The sequence below is a fragment of the Triturus cristatus genome, chromosome 2_1, assembly GCF_964204655.1.
Source record: "Triturus cristatus chromosome 2_1, aTriCri1.1, whole genome shotgun sequence".
Classification (NCBI taxonomy): Eukaryota; Metazoa; Chordata; class Amphibia; order Caudata; family Salamandridae; genus Triturus; species Triturus cristatus.
In genome coordinates, this window is record NC_140581.1 from 391,222,210 (window position 1) to 391,238,903 (window position 16,694).

The 16,694-nt window shown below is 48.4% G+C and overlaps 1 protein-coding gene across 2 annotated transcripts in view; it reads left to right on the top strand.

Annotated features, from left to right (window-relative positions):
* ZSWIM6 (zinc finger SWIM-type containing 6) overlaps positions 1-16,694 on the top strand; it is a 528,445-nt gene that overhangs the window by 425,975 nt on the left and 85,776 nt on the right. The window lies entirely within an intron of this gene.

A 16,694-nucleotide genomic window follows, 5' to 3' on the forward strand; every position in this document is an offset into this window, starting at 1 on the left:
AAGTTCCAATAGTCAGACCAACTCAGTCTGTAACCTCTGTTTCCCAAAGGACCACAAGGAATTCTTGTTTGGCCCACCAGACAGTAGTGCCAAATACTCGTTTGTATATGTGCTTTTCCAGATGCCGGTTGCATGTGACTGGTTACTGAGGGGATCTAGTGATGTTGGAGCCCAGAGTTCTGCATGAACTGTTGTGGAATAACAAGAACTTGTTACTGTGCAGCTGTTCCTCAATTTCACCCCCCCCTTCTCTTCTCCCCCCACCCACCACAAGTGAGCGTCCGCGCAGTCTCCTTCCTCACAGTGAGGGAAGCACATCTGGATGACCTGACAATCGGGCCAGTGGTCTGCTGATAGAGAGACTGTATATCAATGCACCAGAATTAATGGTGGATCAGTTAGAACTCTAAGCAGTTTCCAAACTGGTTCAAAACAAAACTATTCGCACAGATATGACCATGTATTCTCTTCAGAAATGGAGGGTGGGTGGTTGGATGCAATCACCAGGTTTGTCCAGAGTAGTGCCAACAATCTAGCATTGGATCGTTTGATGCAGAGTCCTTCTTTTTTCTAACACCTTCCAGAGGTATACAGCAACTTACGGGACTTGCTCAACATGGTAAATCAAAAAAATGTACGAATGGGAGATTAACACCTGGATACTTCAGCAATAATTCCAGTGCTGGGGTTGGAGTCTACATTTGCTGCTGGTACCAACAGGCCATGGGCAATGCTTTATGGATTTGTGTACCCTTTTTCTTCCACTCACACAGAATACCATATGTAGTGAGGGAAATGCAACAAGCACCTGTGACTCGTTCCTCAGAGCACTCACATGGTTGAGACAGACTTGGTATACTCACTAATCTGGAATTGTCCTTCGTTCTCAATAGGCTCCATGACCACATCACAATCAGCCCCCTTAGTCTCAGGGCATTAAATCTTGCGATTTGGCACTTGAGGTCTTGGAGTCTTAGTTTATCTTGAACTCCCAGAAGGATTCATGCAAATTCATATTGAGGCCCATAAGTGAATAATGGTGTGATAACCAAGCGAATGGAAAAATAAATGTCCACTTTCTTTAGTCTCAGCAAGCAAGCAAACAGGCCTCTGTACAAGACCGTAACTGTTACTTGGTGCACCTACAGAAAACAGACTTGGCAAACACTTCTGTCAGTGTATATTCTGCAACTGTAGCAGCATACTTGCAAAATAGACAACTGCCAGTTCCTTCATGGGACTTAAACATTGTTCTCCAAAGGCTCATGTTGCTGCTATTGGATCTGTAAACTTTCACACTACTGTTCTGCTTTCATGGAAGGTTGCTTTCCTCATTACTGTCACTATCCTTTTGTAGGGTTAGTGAATTGCGAACTCTAACTGTGGAGGAGCCATGTATTCGAGTGCACTAAGATTGGGTCTTCCTTCAAACAAACTTCATTTTCTGCTAAAGCTTTTCTCTCCATTCCATGGCAAACCATTGATCTGCCAGTTTTGTCTCACAACTTTGTTTGCAGAAGGGCCTTACAAATGTTAATGTCAAGAGCCCTTATGTACTATATAGACCGTACTAAATCCTTTAGAAAGGCAAAGCAATTCCATGTAGCTTTTCGCAAGCCCCACTTAGAGACTCCTTTCCTAAACAAGCCTTGTTAGTGATTGTGAAGTGTATTCAAGCTTGCTCTGCCAAAGTCAAGCACACACTGCACTCTGTGCCTAGGGCACATACCAATCATAGCAAAAAGCGACACTGGCTTCCCCTGGTGATATCTCACTTGTCGACATATGTAGAGCTGCCATCTGGTACACCTTTCAACCCTTTACCAAGCACTGCGTGGATTTTTAGGCCTATAAGCTTAAGTAGTCTAACTGTCCTTAAAACTTTGTTTCAAACTTCTTCCACTAAAGTTCACAAGCAATTGCTTTCGATGGATAATTCTAAATGCAGATTCATCACCTTGTGAATTTCCCAGAGGCGCCAGATTGGATAGGGAAAAGTCAAAAGCAACCTACAACTCAAGCAAGTGGCACTGTGACTCGACACATCTTCATCCACTCCGGAAGTGACTAACAGTAACGTAGGCACCACCCATGCACGCTCTTGTCACTTCCTTTCTTTTCATTCCTCAAAATGTAGATCCGGAGCTCAACCCCTTTCATCACTCTGTGAAAGGAATTTGCTTTAAAATACTTCACAATGTGCAACAGATGTCACCCCCTAAAACAACAGCATTCAAACCTTGTAGGAACTGTTGCAAACCGGTGTCTGACAGACCCCCACCCCACACAAACCCATACAAGGTGTGCCTTTTGTGTTTGAATTCTTCACATGACTCAAAGGCATGCAACTATTGCACCCAGATGAACCGAAATGCCATCCACAAGCATGAGGCAAAGCTCTACTTGATGAATTACTAGAGTTGATCCACGCTGGTCCCTTTCCAGGTAAAAGTCCAAGGTGAGGACCTGCTCTTGAATAAGTTCCAAAGGCAGATTTTCTTAATGTGATTAACTCTTTATTGATTGGTTTAGCAAACCATTTACAATATAAAACATAGCTAAATCGAAAAATAAAATGACAGTAATAAATGTAAAAAACTGTGGATTTAAAATTATGAAAAATTCGGTTGAGCATTGTGTGCTGGAAGACATCACGCTGGCTTTCTGATGTTCTGGACTCCGATTTGATTGAGTCTGTTCACTCAACCGCCATACTAAGATGAGGAGGTTTTCGCTGTGGATATGGCTTCCAGTTGTTTTGACGCTTTGTGGATGAATTTCATTAGCCCAATGTTTAGCTTGGTGTTAGGGTTAAGAGCGGTCATTATTGCTTAGCGGCAAGATCAAACTTCCAACATGATAAATTGTCCTCGCAGCAATGATCGTATGTTCCATTGTTTCAGAATGGTAACCACACAACCTGCATTCAGTACTGCAACCTGGCCGGCGCCATTCGGGGAGGTTCTTCAGAAAAGGCCAGTCGCCCATCCTCAGCGCTAAACATTTATTTTTCCAATAAAGTGTGTATGTGCTTGAAAGATAGTGGCTGAGCACCCACTTTGAAATTGGAGATTACTGCCCAAGCGTGTTTCCTCATTGACAGTGTAGCCCTGTCTGAGTGAAAGGACCACAGTCTGACGTTTTTTTTAATAGCAGTCTTTAACACCGGGAAGGAGGGGTTTAATTCCCAGAGGTCTTTTACTCCTAGTAACTGTAAACTGCGGTGTAGGCGTTGCTGATGCTTATGGCTGGTCTGGTTTTTCTGTATTTCCTGCCATATTCAGGCCTCCAAGGAACCCTCCCGGGCACGGCGCAGTCTATGACTTAGTTTGATAAATGCACCTGCCTCCACTCCATGGTGGTCTTGTAGTCCCAGTTCGAGCCTCACTTGGGCTGGTGAGGCAGATCTTGGTAACCGAAAAGCTCTTTTAAAAATGTTGGTTGTTAGTTTATTAATTAAAACGTTGTTTGTGCCCTTAGTGATCTCGTGCCCATACGTCAAGGAGATGATTACCTTAGCCTTCATCACTTGCAGCATGGGAGTTAGGCTGAGGCCTAGTAACTGCTTTGGCAATTTTGCTGCGGCCGCTTCTAACGACAAGGCTTTAGTTTTAAGTGTTTCTTTATGCTTGGTAAAAGTACCTCTTGGTTTGAAAAAGTTGCCCAACTATTCATAACTGGGGGTTGATTCAAGCTTTGTGTCGTTGAAGTGCCACCTTTCTGTTGACTTTTTTTGCTTCCCAAAAGATATTGTTTTGGTTTTTGTAAGGTTCAATTCAAGGCAACTTCTTGTCGTGTAAGGTAGCAGTTCATTCAATAGCCTCTGGAGACCTACTTTTGTGTGGCTTAACAGCACCAAGTCATCAGCATACAGCAGGTTGGTGATACGGGTCCCATCTAATTGAGGGGGATGGCAGGTTACGTTGTCAGGTACTGGGGAAAGGTCATATATAAACAAATTAAAAAGTGGGGCCAATACACAACCTGGTTTGACGCCAGTTTCAGTACGGATCTTCCTAGAGACATGAGAGACATCACCCAGCTTAATTCTTATCCATGTATTTGTATGGCGTTAGATTATTGCTTGAAGAAGTGGTGGGAATATGTCCCATGATTTTAGTTTCTGCAATAGCAGGTCCCTGGGCACAAGGTCGAAGGCTGCTTTGAAGTCTACAAAGCAGCAGTGCAGCTGGATCTGTTGGACTGTTGCTTTCTCCATCAGGAGTGTTGGAGTTAACAAATTATTGTAGTACCGGTGTAAGCCACGAAACCCGTCTTGATTAAAAGGGAGGCGCGCAGTTGTTTCGGCCCAGGCCTGTAGCTCCTCCAATAGGATGTTTGCATAGTACTTAGATTCCACGTCGAAGTACGACCATTCTATCGTTTTTTGGCTCTTTCCTCTTCCCACTTTTGTAAATTGGGTAAATGATTGCTCCTCGCCAAGACTCTGGTACCGTGCTGTGTAGACTGCAGTATAGAAATAAAGGAGTTGGGTATTCAGACCATAAGGTGATGTCGGATTTGAACATGGCCTGGGGAAGGCCGTTCGGGCCTGGGGCTCCATCAGCTCTGGCTTTCGTTATGAAGCGTGAGATCTTGTTTTTTAAAACATCCGGAGGCACCATGGGCTCTAGCGGTATATCATTCGTTTTCGCTAGATCTTTATATAACGGATCTTCAGATGGAATTTTTCCGGGGCGAGCTCGTCTCGGACTCTCCATTCCCAGGGGGGAGAATCTTTTGTGGCCTGGGCTGGAGGAAATGGTTTGAGCATCGTTTGCATTAATATCGCCAAAGTGAAGAGATGAAAACTCTCTCCAAACGGCTTCGCTGATATTTGCACTGCCGTACCCACTTGTGCTTTGTGTGCTCCTATTTACAAGAGACCAGAAGTTCGAGGCATATGAGCTGCAGATTACACACTTTTGCATAGATCGCCATCTGGTGTTGGGCCCGGATGTTTTCAGTTTGTTTTTCCTCTTGGAAAGTCTTTGGAAGTCACGAGGTCGGTGACTCCTCCCTTGGTTCGTATTGCGCATGGGCTTCGGCTCCATCCTCAGATTGGTTTTTTTCCGCCATCGGGCTCGGATGTAATACTTCGCGCTCCGGTTCCGAACATTCCAGTTCGACGATCGAAGCGAAATCCTCGCTCTCCGCGGTATTGTTTAGATACTAATCTCCTAAATCATCTTCTTCGACGCACCTTCGATTCCAGTCATCGGCGGCCTTCGGGCCTCTCCAGGCTCCGGTCCCGGCTGATGGAAAGAACTCCATTCAAGAAGTGCCCTCGATGTAGGTCCAAATTTCCCCACACCGATCTTCATGAGGTGTGCAACCTCTGCCTCTCCCCTGAACACGAGGCTCGAGACTGTCCTGCCTGCAAGTCTTTTAGATCTAAAAAGACTATTCGAGATCGAAGGGCCAGAAGAAAAATGGCGCACTCCTCGACCTCCGTTCCAGTCGACATCTTCAGGGACGACGTCGAAGCTCCGGGACACCAGCACACCGAAGAGGACCTCGTCAGTGCTTCCGAAGCCGACGACTCGGATGTGGAGGACATCACCTTGGCACAGAGGGTCGTGAGTAAAATACCCACACCCACGCCGACACCCAAAAAGGCTTCGGTCACGCCTTCGGGCCTAGGCAAGACCAAAGACACTGCTTCGAACCCCCCACCTTCGGGCCCGGTAACGAAGCCAAGTAAGCCTTCCGGTGGCTCGGGCTCGAGCCAGCCTGCCAGCGGTGCCGAAAAACACCCTTCGGCACCGAAGAAAAGAACGGCCTCTACCTCGACACCGAGCTCCACACCAAAGCCCTCGGTGTCGAAACCCAGCCTCACGGTGCCGACCAAACATCATAAGGCCCTCGGCACCGACACTCCCGTGCCGAAGCCTGTATCTGCACCGAACAAAAAAGCGAAGGTTCCCAAAAAGCACGGCACAGACAAGCTTAAGAAGCCGTCGGCCCCGAAAACGTCGGCGCCGACCGAACAACCAGTGTCGCAAGAACTTTTTACACCGGATCCTTTGCAAAAGACACTTACCAAGGATCCAAAAACTGGACATTTGGCACTGTCTTCTAAAAAGAGACATTTGGACAAACCAGCTCCACCTCCACCTCCAAAGAGGAAGGACTGTGCTACCTCCCCTTTCAGAGTGCCTTCCCTGCCTCCTCCACCTCCTCCACCTTCTCCACCCCTGCCTCATCGCTCTCCGACCCCGTCTCCAGACCATGATGATCAGGGGGACCCATACTACGACCCAGCAGATGTGCCACAAGACCCCACCCCTACAGGATCCCCAGACCCCTGGGATGATTATAATAATCCAGACATTCCAGATGTCCCACAAGATGACCTATATCCATGCAGGCCATCGCCACCAGAAGACTCACTAGGTTTTCACCACCTACTTCAGAGGGCGGCACATTATCACGGGGTAGAGCTACACACTGACCCAGTAGAGGAAGATTTCCTCCTAGACACCTTTGATACAGCACATAGGTCTACTGCGATACTACCTATGCTCAAAGGGGTAATAAAACATGCGCCAGAGGTTTTTAAAGACCCAGTCAGGGCTAGGGTCCTAAACCCACGCATAGAAAAAAGTATAAAGCTGCCCCTACAGATCCTGCCTACGTCAAAGGGCCAGCGCCACTAGATTCTCTAGTGGTATCCACCGCAAGAAAGATCAAATTCCCAGGCGTCAGGCGAAGCACCACCACCTGACAAGGAATCAAAGCTCCTGGACGCATCAGGAAAACGCACTGCGTCACAGGCAGCTAATATATGGCGTATCGCCAACACTCAAGCGCTATTGGCCAGATACGACAGGGCGCACTATGATGAACTAGAAACCATCATGCACCATCTCCCATAAAAATATAAAAATAGGGCCAATGAACTAATCCAAGAGGGTAAGACCATAACCAATACCTCTATACGCTGTGCCTTAGATGCAGCAGACACTGCTTCCAGGGCCATTAACACCAGTGTCCTACTCCGTCGACACGCTTGGCTGAGAGTGTCCGGCTTTAAACCCGAGGTACAAGCCTCCATATTAAACCATCCGTTCGATCTGGAACATTTATTCGGCCCAAAGATAGATGAGGCCCTCGAGAAGATGAAAAAAGATACAGATACGGCAAAATCTATGGGAGCCCTACAGTCACACCCTCCTAGACGCTCCTTTCGCCGCTCTTCCTTTCGTGGCACGGGCAGAGGCTACTCCTCAGATAGCGCGTCCACGTCCTACAAATCCCCTCCTCAGTCCACCTTCACAAAAGGTTATCAAAGAGGCGGATATAGAGAAAATAACAATAAAGGCAGTGGCAAAACAAATACTGCCCGCTCTGCCACACCGCATACCCAATGACTTTCCCCTGCTCCCCCCAGACCATCCCACTCCGGTCGGGGGCAGACTACAAAATTTCCTACACGTCTGGGAGTCCATCACATCAGACAAGTGGGTGACCCAAATTATTCGTTCAGGGTACTGCCTAGAACTCACATCTACCCCCCCAACATTCAACCCAGGCAGCGCCCAATGTCACAAGAACATTCCACGTTACTGAAGCAGGAAGTGATTTCCCTCCTACAAAAACACGCAATAGAACAGGTCCCCCACAATCAGCAAAATGTAGGGGTCTACTCCCTATATTTTCTAATACCAAAAAGAGACGAGACTCTACGACCTATCTTAAATCTCCGACCTCTAAACACATACATACATCAGACCATTTTCACATGGTAACACTTCAGCAGGTACTTCCGCTCCTCTCCCAGGACGACTTTCTCACCACACTGGACTTGAAAGACGTCTACTTTCACATTCCGGTACACCATGCCCACAGAAAGTTCCTCAGATTCGTAGTGGACGGGCAACACTACCAGTTCAAGGTGCTCCCATTCGGGGTCACAACAGCACCACGGGCATTTACCAAGTGCCTAGCGGTAGCGGCGGCACACCTCAGAAGACAGCACATTCATGTCTTCTTGTATCTAGACGATTGGCTGATAAAAGCCGCGTCCTACAACCAATGTGTGCACCACACCGCCACTACAATCCAGCTACTTCACCAACTAGGCTTCACGGTGAACCACCAAAAGTCCCAGCTAACACCATCCCACATAAAGCAATACCTCTGTGCCACCATAGACACCTCAAAAGCCATTGCCTACCCCAATCCGGCAAGGATCGCAAGCATTCAAGCTTTGCGTCAAAAATTCATACCTCAACACTCCCTCCCAGCAAGAGTGTTTATGCAACTGATAGGGATGATGGCCTCTTGCATTTTTATAGTCACTTATGCAAGACTCCAGATGCGTCCACTCCAAGAGTGCTTAGCGCGCCAATGGAACCAGGTCCAGGGGCAACTGACAGATCTGATGTTGGTAGACGGTCGCACCCATCGCTCTCAGCAGTGGTGGAACACCACAAATCTTTCCAGAGGTCGACCGTTCCTGGACCCGGTTCCACAAATAATCCTGACAACAGACGCATCGCTCTCCGGCTGGGGAGCTCATCTTCTACACCTCACAGTGCAGGGCACATGGACGCCGCAGCAAAAGTTACTCCACATCAATCATCTGGAGCTACTGGCAATCTTTCTAGCCCTAAAATCCTTTCACACACAGATTTTAGGCAAGGCAGTCCTTATCCGCACGGACAACATGACCGCCATGTACTACATCCAAAAACAAGGCGGCACACACTCCACAGCTCTCTCAACTAGCACAGAGCATATGGAGATGGGCAATTCCACACAAAATCTTTCTCCTAGCCCAACATGTCCCAGGAGTCCAAAACACCATAGCAGATCTGCTCAGCAGACAGACGCAGCAGATCCACGAGTGGGAACTTCACCCCCAAGTTCTTCACCCGTTCTTTCAAATGTGGGGGCATCCACAAATAGACCTATTCGCCACCCACGAAAACAAAAAATGCCCAAGCTTCGCCACCAGATACCCACACCCATTGTCCAAAGGCAATGCGATATGGATGAACTGGTCAGGCAAATTTGCATACGCCTTTCCACCTCTCCCACTAATTCCATTAGTGGTGCGAAAGCTACAACAGCACTCCCTCACACTCATTCTAGTAGCTCCAACATGGGCCAGACAACCATGGTACACCACGTTGCTGGAACTCTCAGTAGTGCCACACCAAAAATTACACCTCTCACCATGCCTCCTAACCCAGAACCATGGAGAGATCAGACACCCGGACCCAGCTCAGCTCAACCTTGCGATCTGGCTCCTGAAATCCTAGAGTTCGGATACCTTAACCTTCCCCCCCCGACTGTATGAATGTTATCAGAGAAGCTAGACGTCCTATCACTAGAGCCTGCTACGCTGCCAAGTGGAAAAGATTTGTTGTTTACTGCCATAACAACACAATCAACCCTCTAGACGCATCCATACAGCACATCATATGCTACTTACTACACCTACAAAGATGTAACCTAGCATACACATCCATTCAGCTACACCTCGCAGCAATTGCTGCTTACTTACAAAACAGACAGCACCTATCACTTTTCAGAGTGCCTGCCATTAAAGCCTTTATGGAAGGCCTAAAACGAATAATTCCCCCCAGAGTGCCACCCTCACCTGTGTGAAACTTAAATATAGTGCTCACAAGGCTAATGGGACCACCTTTTAAACCCTTGCATAAATGCGAACTGCAATTCCTCAAATGGAAAACAGCTTTCCTTGTAGCCATCACCTCCCTTAGAAGGGTCAGTGAAATACAAGCACTTACTATACAAGAACATTTTCTCCAAATGCACCCGAACAAGGTTCTCCTACGTACCAACCCAAAATTCCTACCCAAAGTCATCTCACCCTTTCATCTAAACCAATTGGTAGAATTACCGTTTTTTTTCTCGCAACCTCAATCTGTTGCAGAAAGGGCTCTACACACACTGGATGTTAAAAGAGCCTTGCTTTACTATATCCAGAGAACACAACCTTTCAGGAAGACAAAGCAATTGTTTGTCTCTTTCTCTCCACCTCATAAAGGCAACCCCATCTCTAAATCAGGGATAGCTAGGTGGATTGTAAAATGCATACAGATTTGCTACCACAAAGCAAAACGCACGCTATCTGTTCCCCCTAAAGCCCACTCTACAAGAAAGATAGGGGCTTCTATGGCTTTTCTAGGGAACATCCCATTAGATATCTGCAAGGCAGCTACATGGTCAACACCGCACACTTTCACTAAACATTACTGTGTAGATGTGCAAACCAAGCAACAAGCTAGTGTGGGCCAGGCTGTACTAAAAACACTATTTCAAACCACTGCAACAGATACCGGTGGTCGCCGCTAAGGTTGGGAACTGCTATATAGTCTATGCAAAAGTGTGTAATCTGCAGCTCATATGCCTCGGACGGAATATGCTACTTACCAGTATGCATCTGTTCTTGGGATGTAGAGCTGCAGATCTACACACGCCCACCCGCCTCCCCGGCTACCTGTATCTGTTCCAGTCTATCTTATTTAGATACAACACACATGGGTTTCTTCACTGTCATTACTACGCTCCATCTTTCCCTGTTGGCGAAAAACAATCTGAGGATGGAGCCGAAGCCCATGCGCAATACGAACCAAGGGAGGAGTCACTGACCTCGTGACTTCCAACGACTTTCCAAGAGGAAAAACAAACTGCAAACATCCGGGCCCAACACCAGATGGCAATCTATGCAAAAGTGTGTAGATCTGCAGCTCTACATGCCAAGAACAGATATATACTGGTAAGTAGCATAATCCTTGCTTCGGATTAGGGTTTTTACTTAAGTAGATGAGTTTCAGCCAGAATTGATCCGAGGCCGCCAGTTTTTCCTTTCGTGTCGAGATCCTAAAAGCTACTTGGGCTGCTTATAGATATTGAACAGGGTTTTATTGCTGGGATTCTTGCTTGATAATCTGAGTGCTCGGTTCCTCTCAAATCTTAATTTCCTTGTGGTTTTTGAGATGCAAAATTGAGGGGTTTGGTTTCTCTGGCCCCTCCTGATTGGCAGTTCATTGAGGAGGTGATTTGTAAGGGAAGACCAGCCCCTAACAACATGAGTGTTTGAGTCTAGGATTGATGTAATATGACTCAGCATTTTTCCCTCAAGGAAGGGGCCGCAGAATCCGACCACTTTATCCACTTTACGTCTTCTGTGTAACTGCCTGAGTGGGTATGGGCAAGTTCTTGATGGCGTGGAGTACTGGTGGACAGTGTTATAATTTGTGCCCAGTGGTTACTCTCTCCTTGCGGTGCAATTTGATAACTCTCGATCAAGGGCAGTATTTCTCTACTTCTTAGAGTAGTCCAAAAACGAAAAGGATCTGCCACCTGACTGGGTCCATGCAGGCGGGGTGTTGGTGGAGAAGCGCCCATTCAGTAAGGTGAATCCTAAGCTACTAAACTGCGTGACCAAGTAATCACCCAATGTCGAAAGATTTTCTTAATGGTAAGTCTTAAAATAATTTTAAGAAACACAAGAAGTTCAGGCAAGGCTCTTCCCACCACACTTTCTTAAAAGGAACCAGTGCATCACCTTGCCTCCAGATCTCGCTTTCTGTTCAACGAGCAGCAGATTCTCTCTGGTGCCAATGCACTCCAAGTTTCCCATTCCATCAGCAGCGTTGGAGTAATTAGAGGGCTTTCTTAAATTTGCGCTGCACGTCTTTTACATGCTCCGTCTCGCATTCCTGGAGTCCTAAAGAGCCGCAGGGACTCACTCTGGTTATAACTGGCTGGTTTGTTCTCAATGCAGTCTGGGTTTCTTAAGCCCATTTCTTGTTCCCTTCCAGCATCTGGACCGGCACTGAAATCTGCACCAGCTCCCCGAACAGACTGAGGTGGTGGAATACCCACAACCCATTGTGATGTTTGATTTTGAGCTAGCATGATCTCTACCACAGCCACGTCCAGAATTTGCTATACCTAAATCCCTGCTGAGCTCATCTGACTAGGGCAAATTCCCCTGTTGCACAGTTGCGCCCAGACATTGCATCAGCTTTTTTACTTTGACCAGAGCCAGCCTTATGGGAACAGCAGTATTTGCCCCGTCCTATGCTAACTGGCATATGGCGATACAGCATGCCATTGGGCAGGATACCACAACCGATTACCCTGGGCCACCAACTGATGCAAGCACTTAATCTTCCATAGTAATAAGGAGGGTTGTTGAGGCACTTCACCTCCCCACTACAGAGATGAAAAACTTGACAGAGGTCCTTCATACTGGGCAGGCAGAGATTAAACGACTGTTACCATTCAATGAAGCCCCCAATAATGCGCTGCTGGACACTTGGGCTAATCCATGCTCTGGCCCCTCCAGTCAACTTGCCTGTCTGCTACCGCCATAGACCTGTTCCTGGAGACCAATATTTCCTCACACAGCTTTAAAGTTTGCCTGTCCAGGTGCCTACCAGTAGAGTCAGGCCTAACTCCTTTCCTACAACCCTCCTTGACAGTCAAAACTAATGGACACATTAAAAAAGGACTTCTGCCAATCTGAACTGTTAATTACGCTGCTAGACTTGCACATTTGGGACATGGTGATTGATCTTGCCTATGTTCTCAGATGACTTGCAGGATTCTGTAGCCCAAACTATTCGGAATGGGGCCATATTTGTCATTCACTCAGACCTGGACTTCAGATAATTAGGGTAGGGCTATGGGAACCAACTTGGTACTTCTATGCTAAGGTTGGATAAGGGCCAGTGGCCTCTTGGGAGACCTCCTGGGAGACCTCCAAGTGCTTTCGCCAGTTTGGTGATAAGGCAGAGTCGACCCAAGTACATTCTAAGGAAAGCCTGGTCACTGCATGCTCCTTGTGCCTTTCAGCTCCAGTAAGGCAATCTCCCCAACAATGTCCTTTTTGGGGATATACTAGGGGCATTGTATATTGACATCTGGGCACTCTCCATACAAAAGGCTTCCCAGCCTTTTTAAGGTCTGGGATTTGGGCTCAACAGAATACAGCCTGGCCACCAGGGCCAGCCTTCATCCCGGTCTTCTGCGCCTCCGACCACAACCTCCAAGTCACTATAGTGTGCCCTTACCAGCACACAGCTACCCTGTAGGAAGCAGGATCCCTCACTTCCTGCAAGGATGGCAATAAATCACATCTGACAAATAAGTCCTGCCGATTGTCTAGTGGGTATACACCCTGCCTTTCCCTTTCAACCCACTGCACCTGCCACCTACTTTAGACCACTTATCAGAGGTTCGCATGTATGTTTTATGCCACAAAGTGCAGTCTCTTTTGGCCAAAAGAACTATAGAGAGGGTACCTGCCTTGGAAGTAGGGACTGAATGTTGTTCCCGTACTTCTTTGTACTAAGGACAGCGACCTATGTCCTATCCTAGATCTTCACCCTCTTAATGCCTTTCTGCGAAAGAACAAATTCAGAATGCTTACTCAGGCCCAGGTTCTTGGTCCTGGATCCTGGACACTGGATGGCGATCTTGGACCAGCAGGATTCTTATGTTTTTTATCCCAGGCCTGCAACCCCATAAACTCTACCTATGATCATTGAGGACTTGAGCACTTTGTTTGCTGTACTCCCTTTCAGCCTCCTTAGTGTCCCTCAGGTGTCCACAGAGGTGCTGGCGGTGGCCGCTGCCAATCTCCAGGGTGGAGGTTAAGGGGGGGTTAACAGTTTTACCCTACTTCAACGACTTGCTGTTTAAATTGGTCTTGCCGGAGTTAGTCGCTGACCACATCAAGGTGACTAATCTCCTTTCATCTTTGAAGTTCTCTAACAATCTGCCAATGTCGCACCTTGCTACTTCGCAGAGGCTCCCCTTCATCGAAAGCAGACCAATGAGTCCAGGAAATTTGGGGTATTTTCATGTTTCAGGCTCTGTTCTGGGAGTCTGTGATTTTTTTTTTTTTTTGTTTAAACATTTTTTTATTGTTTTCTTACCAACATACCAATCCAATTCCCACAAAAGCACCAGCAACTCACCAGAGAATATTATATACGACATTTCAACCATTTATGCATTGGAGAAGTTACCCTTCCCGCTGGGGCCCCCCCATCCCGCAACCCATGTCAGTGTGCCCCCGTCTTCCTATCCTCCCACTGATGTGGCCCTCCCTATTACTATGATGCATATAGAGGTATTCAAACCTGTCTCTGTCAGCTTGGGCATTCCCCTGGGTTCAGCCGCGTTGAATGTGTCCACCTACCATAGTGACCCCCCTCCTACTCCCCGCTTATCGCATCCTCATGTCGGTCAGGTATGCCCCCCTCTCCTATGTTTTCTGACATCAGCCCCTGAAGTTCAACCACTAGTGACTCCCATGCACGGGCCGTCGCAAACGCCTTTTCGTCGTTCCTCCTATGCGCTAATTGCAGGCGAAGTGTGCCCTCCGCGCCTGCTCATTTCGCGAACGCCGTCCTCCACCTCAGAAAGCTAGGCCCCACCCTTGACTTCCAATGCATGGTTAGCTCCCTCTTGGCCATGATCAACCCTAAGTCACAGAACTTGCTAGTAACCTTCATGCGGCGGGTGTGGGGGAACCAAAGCAACAGGCAGGCCCCCATCTCAAAATCGATGTTGCGATCTGTCACTTGGTTCAGGCATTCCGTGACGTCTTCCCAGTAACTACCCAGCGCCGCGCAAGACCAAAACATATGGCGAAAATCAGCCCCATCTCCCCCACACCGCGGGCACTGAGAATGGGTGCCCCCAAAATATTGCAATATCTTAACTGGCGTCAGGTATGCCCTGTGCAGTGTAAAAAAACTGTACTAGCTGAAACCGGGCATTACGCGCACCCTTCCAAGCCCGCCGCACCAATGCTGGCCATGTCGACACGGGGATGGGCTTCCCAAGGTCAGCTTCCCATTTATCTTTCAACGTGACTAGGGGCAGCAAGCGCTCCGTCGACAGCCGTCGATATAGGCAGGTAATAGCCCCGAATGTACCCGCGGCCATAACCACATATTGGCAGCCCGCGGCAACTGGTGGTTCCGAGAGCCCCGCATTCCAGTGCTTCTGGAGGCCCGTTATGAGAGCAGCGTGAAGTAAATAATCTCCCTGTGGGAGCCCATCCTGCAGTTCCTGGAAGGGTAAGAGCACCCCCTCCCTATATAAGTCGCCCACCACTTGTACGCCAAGGTCCTCCCAAGCGGCTAGTCCCGACCAATCACCCCCGTGTGGGAGCGCCGTGCACATACCAAGGGGGATCTCTGGGGCATAAGGGTGGATAATGGCGGCCCCCCTCTGACATCGGTTCCAGCACAACCTAAGGGTGCGTTCCTCAAGAGTGAGCTGGGCTAGGTCCATCCGCTGTTGGAGGACTATGAAAGAAAGCACATGGCGAGGAATTAACCTGCCCTGTGGGCCCTCTGGGCCTCTAAACTCCCTTGCCACCGCCTGTGTGAGCCATTGTAATTGTGCTGCCAGATAATACCACTCGAAGTCCGGGACCGCCAGGCCCCCCTCTGCTCTTGGCCGCCGTAGTGTGGTCAAAGCTACCCGCCGCCTACCCGAGCCCCATATGAAGCCCGTGGACAGTGCTCGAAGCCGCTCAAAAAACAATGCCGGTATCCATATGGGCAATGTACGAAAAAAATACAGTAGGCGCGGCAGCGCTACCATCTTCAGCAGCGCTACTCGCCCAGCACTCGATAGTGGGAGCGTGCTCCAGAAACCTACGCTGCCACTCAAGCCCCGGATTGCCCTACCCACGTTCCCTTCCAACAAATCAAGCTGGGTATGATAGATATTGACTCCCAGATAGCGCAGACAGCGACCCTCCCATCGTATCACTCCCAGCGATTGGGGTTCCTGTCCATTAGGCGACAACGGGAACAAGCATGTTTTGCCCCAGTTTACTTTGAGCCCCGACAGGCGACCAAAGACATCCAACAAGGCGGTCGCTCCGTGCAGTGCGCCATCTGCGTCTGCCAAAAACATCAGCAGATCATCCGCATAAAGGGATATGTAGTGGGCCTCCCCCCCTGGGTGTCTGTGATGAGGTCTTTCAGACCTTTGGGCCTGCTAGCCTCTTGCATCCTCTTGCCAACTATGCCAGATGAGATATGCAAGTCCTGCATTGGGACCTCAAGTCTTAGTAGGCCCATTACCAAGGGAACCTGTCGGATTCTATCCAGGTTTTGGAGGGGATTGCCAAAGACCTGCAGTGGTTGCTGATCGACAGCAGCTGGACCAGCATTAGACCACTCTCCCCACCCCCAAGTTGATGGCGACTGGTGCGTTGCTATTGAGTTTGGAGACAATCCGGGAGAGGTGGGGATTGGAGGAATTTACTTTTCATTAGAGACCCTCCTCCACATAAATTTGCTGGAGTTGGGGGCAATTTGCTTCGCAATGAAGGCCTTCCTTTATTCCAAGGGACTGCAGGTGCATCTTACAGACACCACTGCCGCCATGTGGTACTGCAACAAGCAGGGTGAGGTGGGTATCCTGTGCTAAGAGGCTATACGCCTCAGGAGCTGACTAAATCATCAGGGAATCTCTGATGGTACGCCTCCTGGTAGGATCTTTAAACGCTAGGGCAGATAAACTCTACCTGCAGCTACTCGAAAATCACGAATGACAGTTACCCCCAGAAGTTGCAAAAGGCTTCTTCCAACAATAGGGAGAAACCTACCTCGTTCTCTTTGCTAGAGTGAAGAATGCGCAGTATCGGCCCTTTTGTGCACGGATTCCCAAGAAGGCTA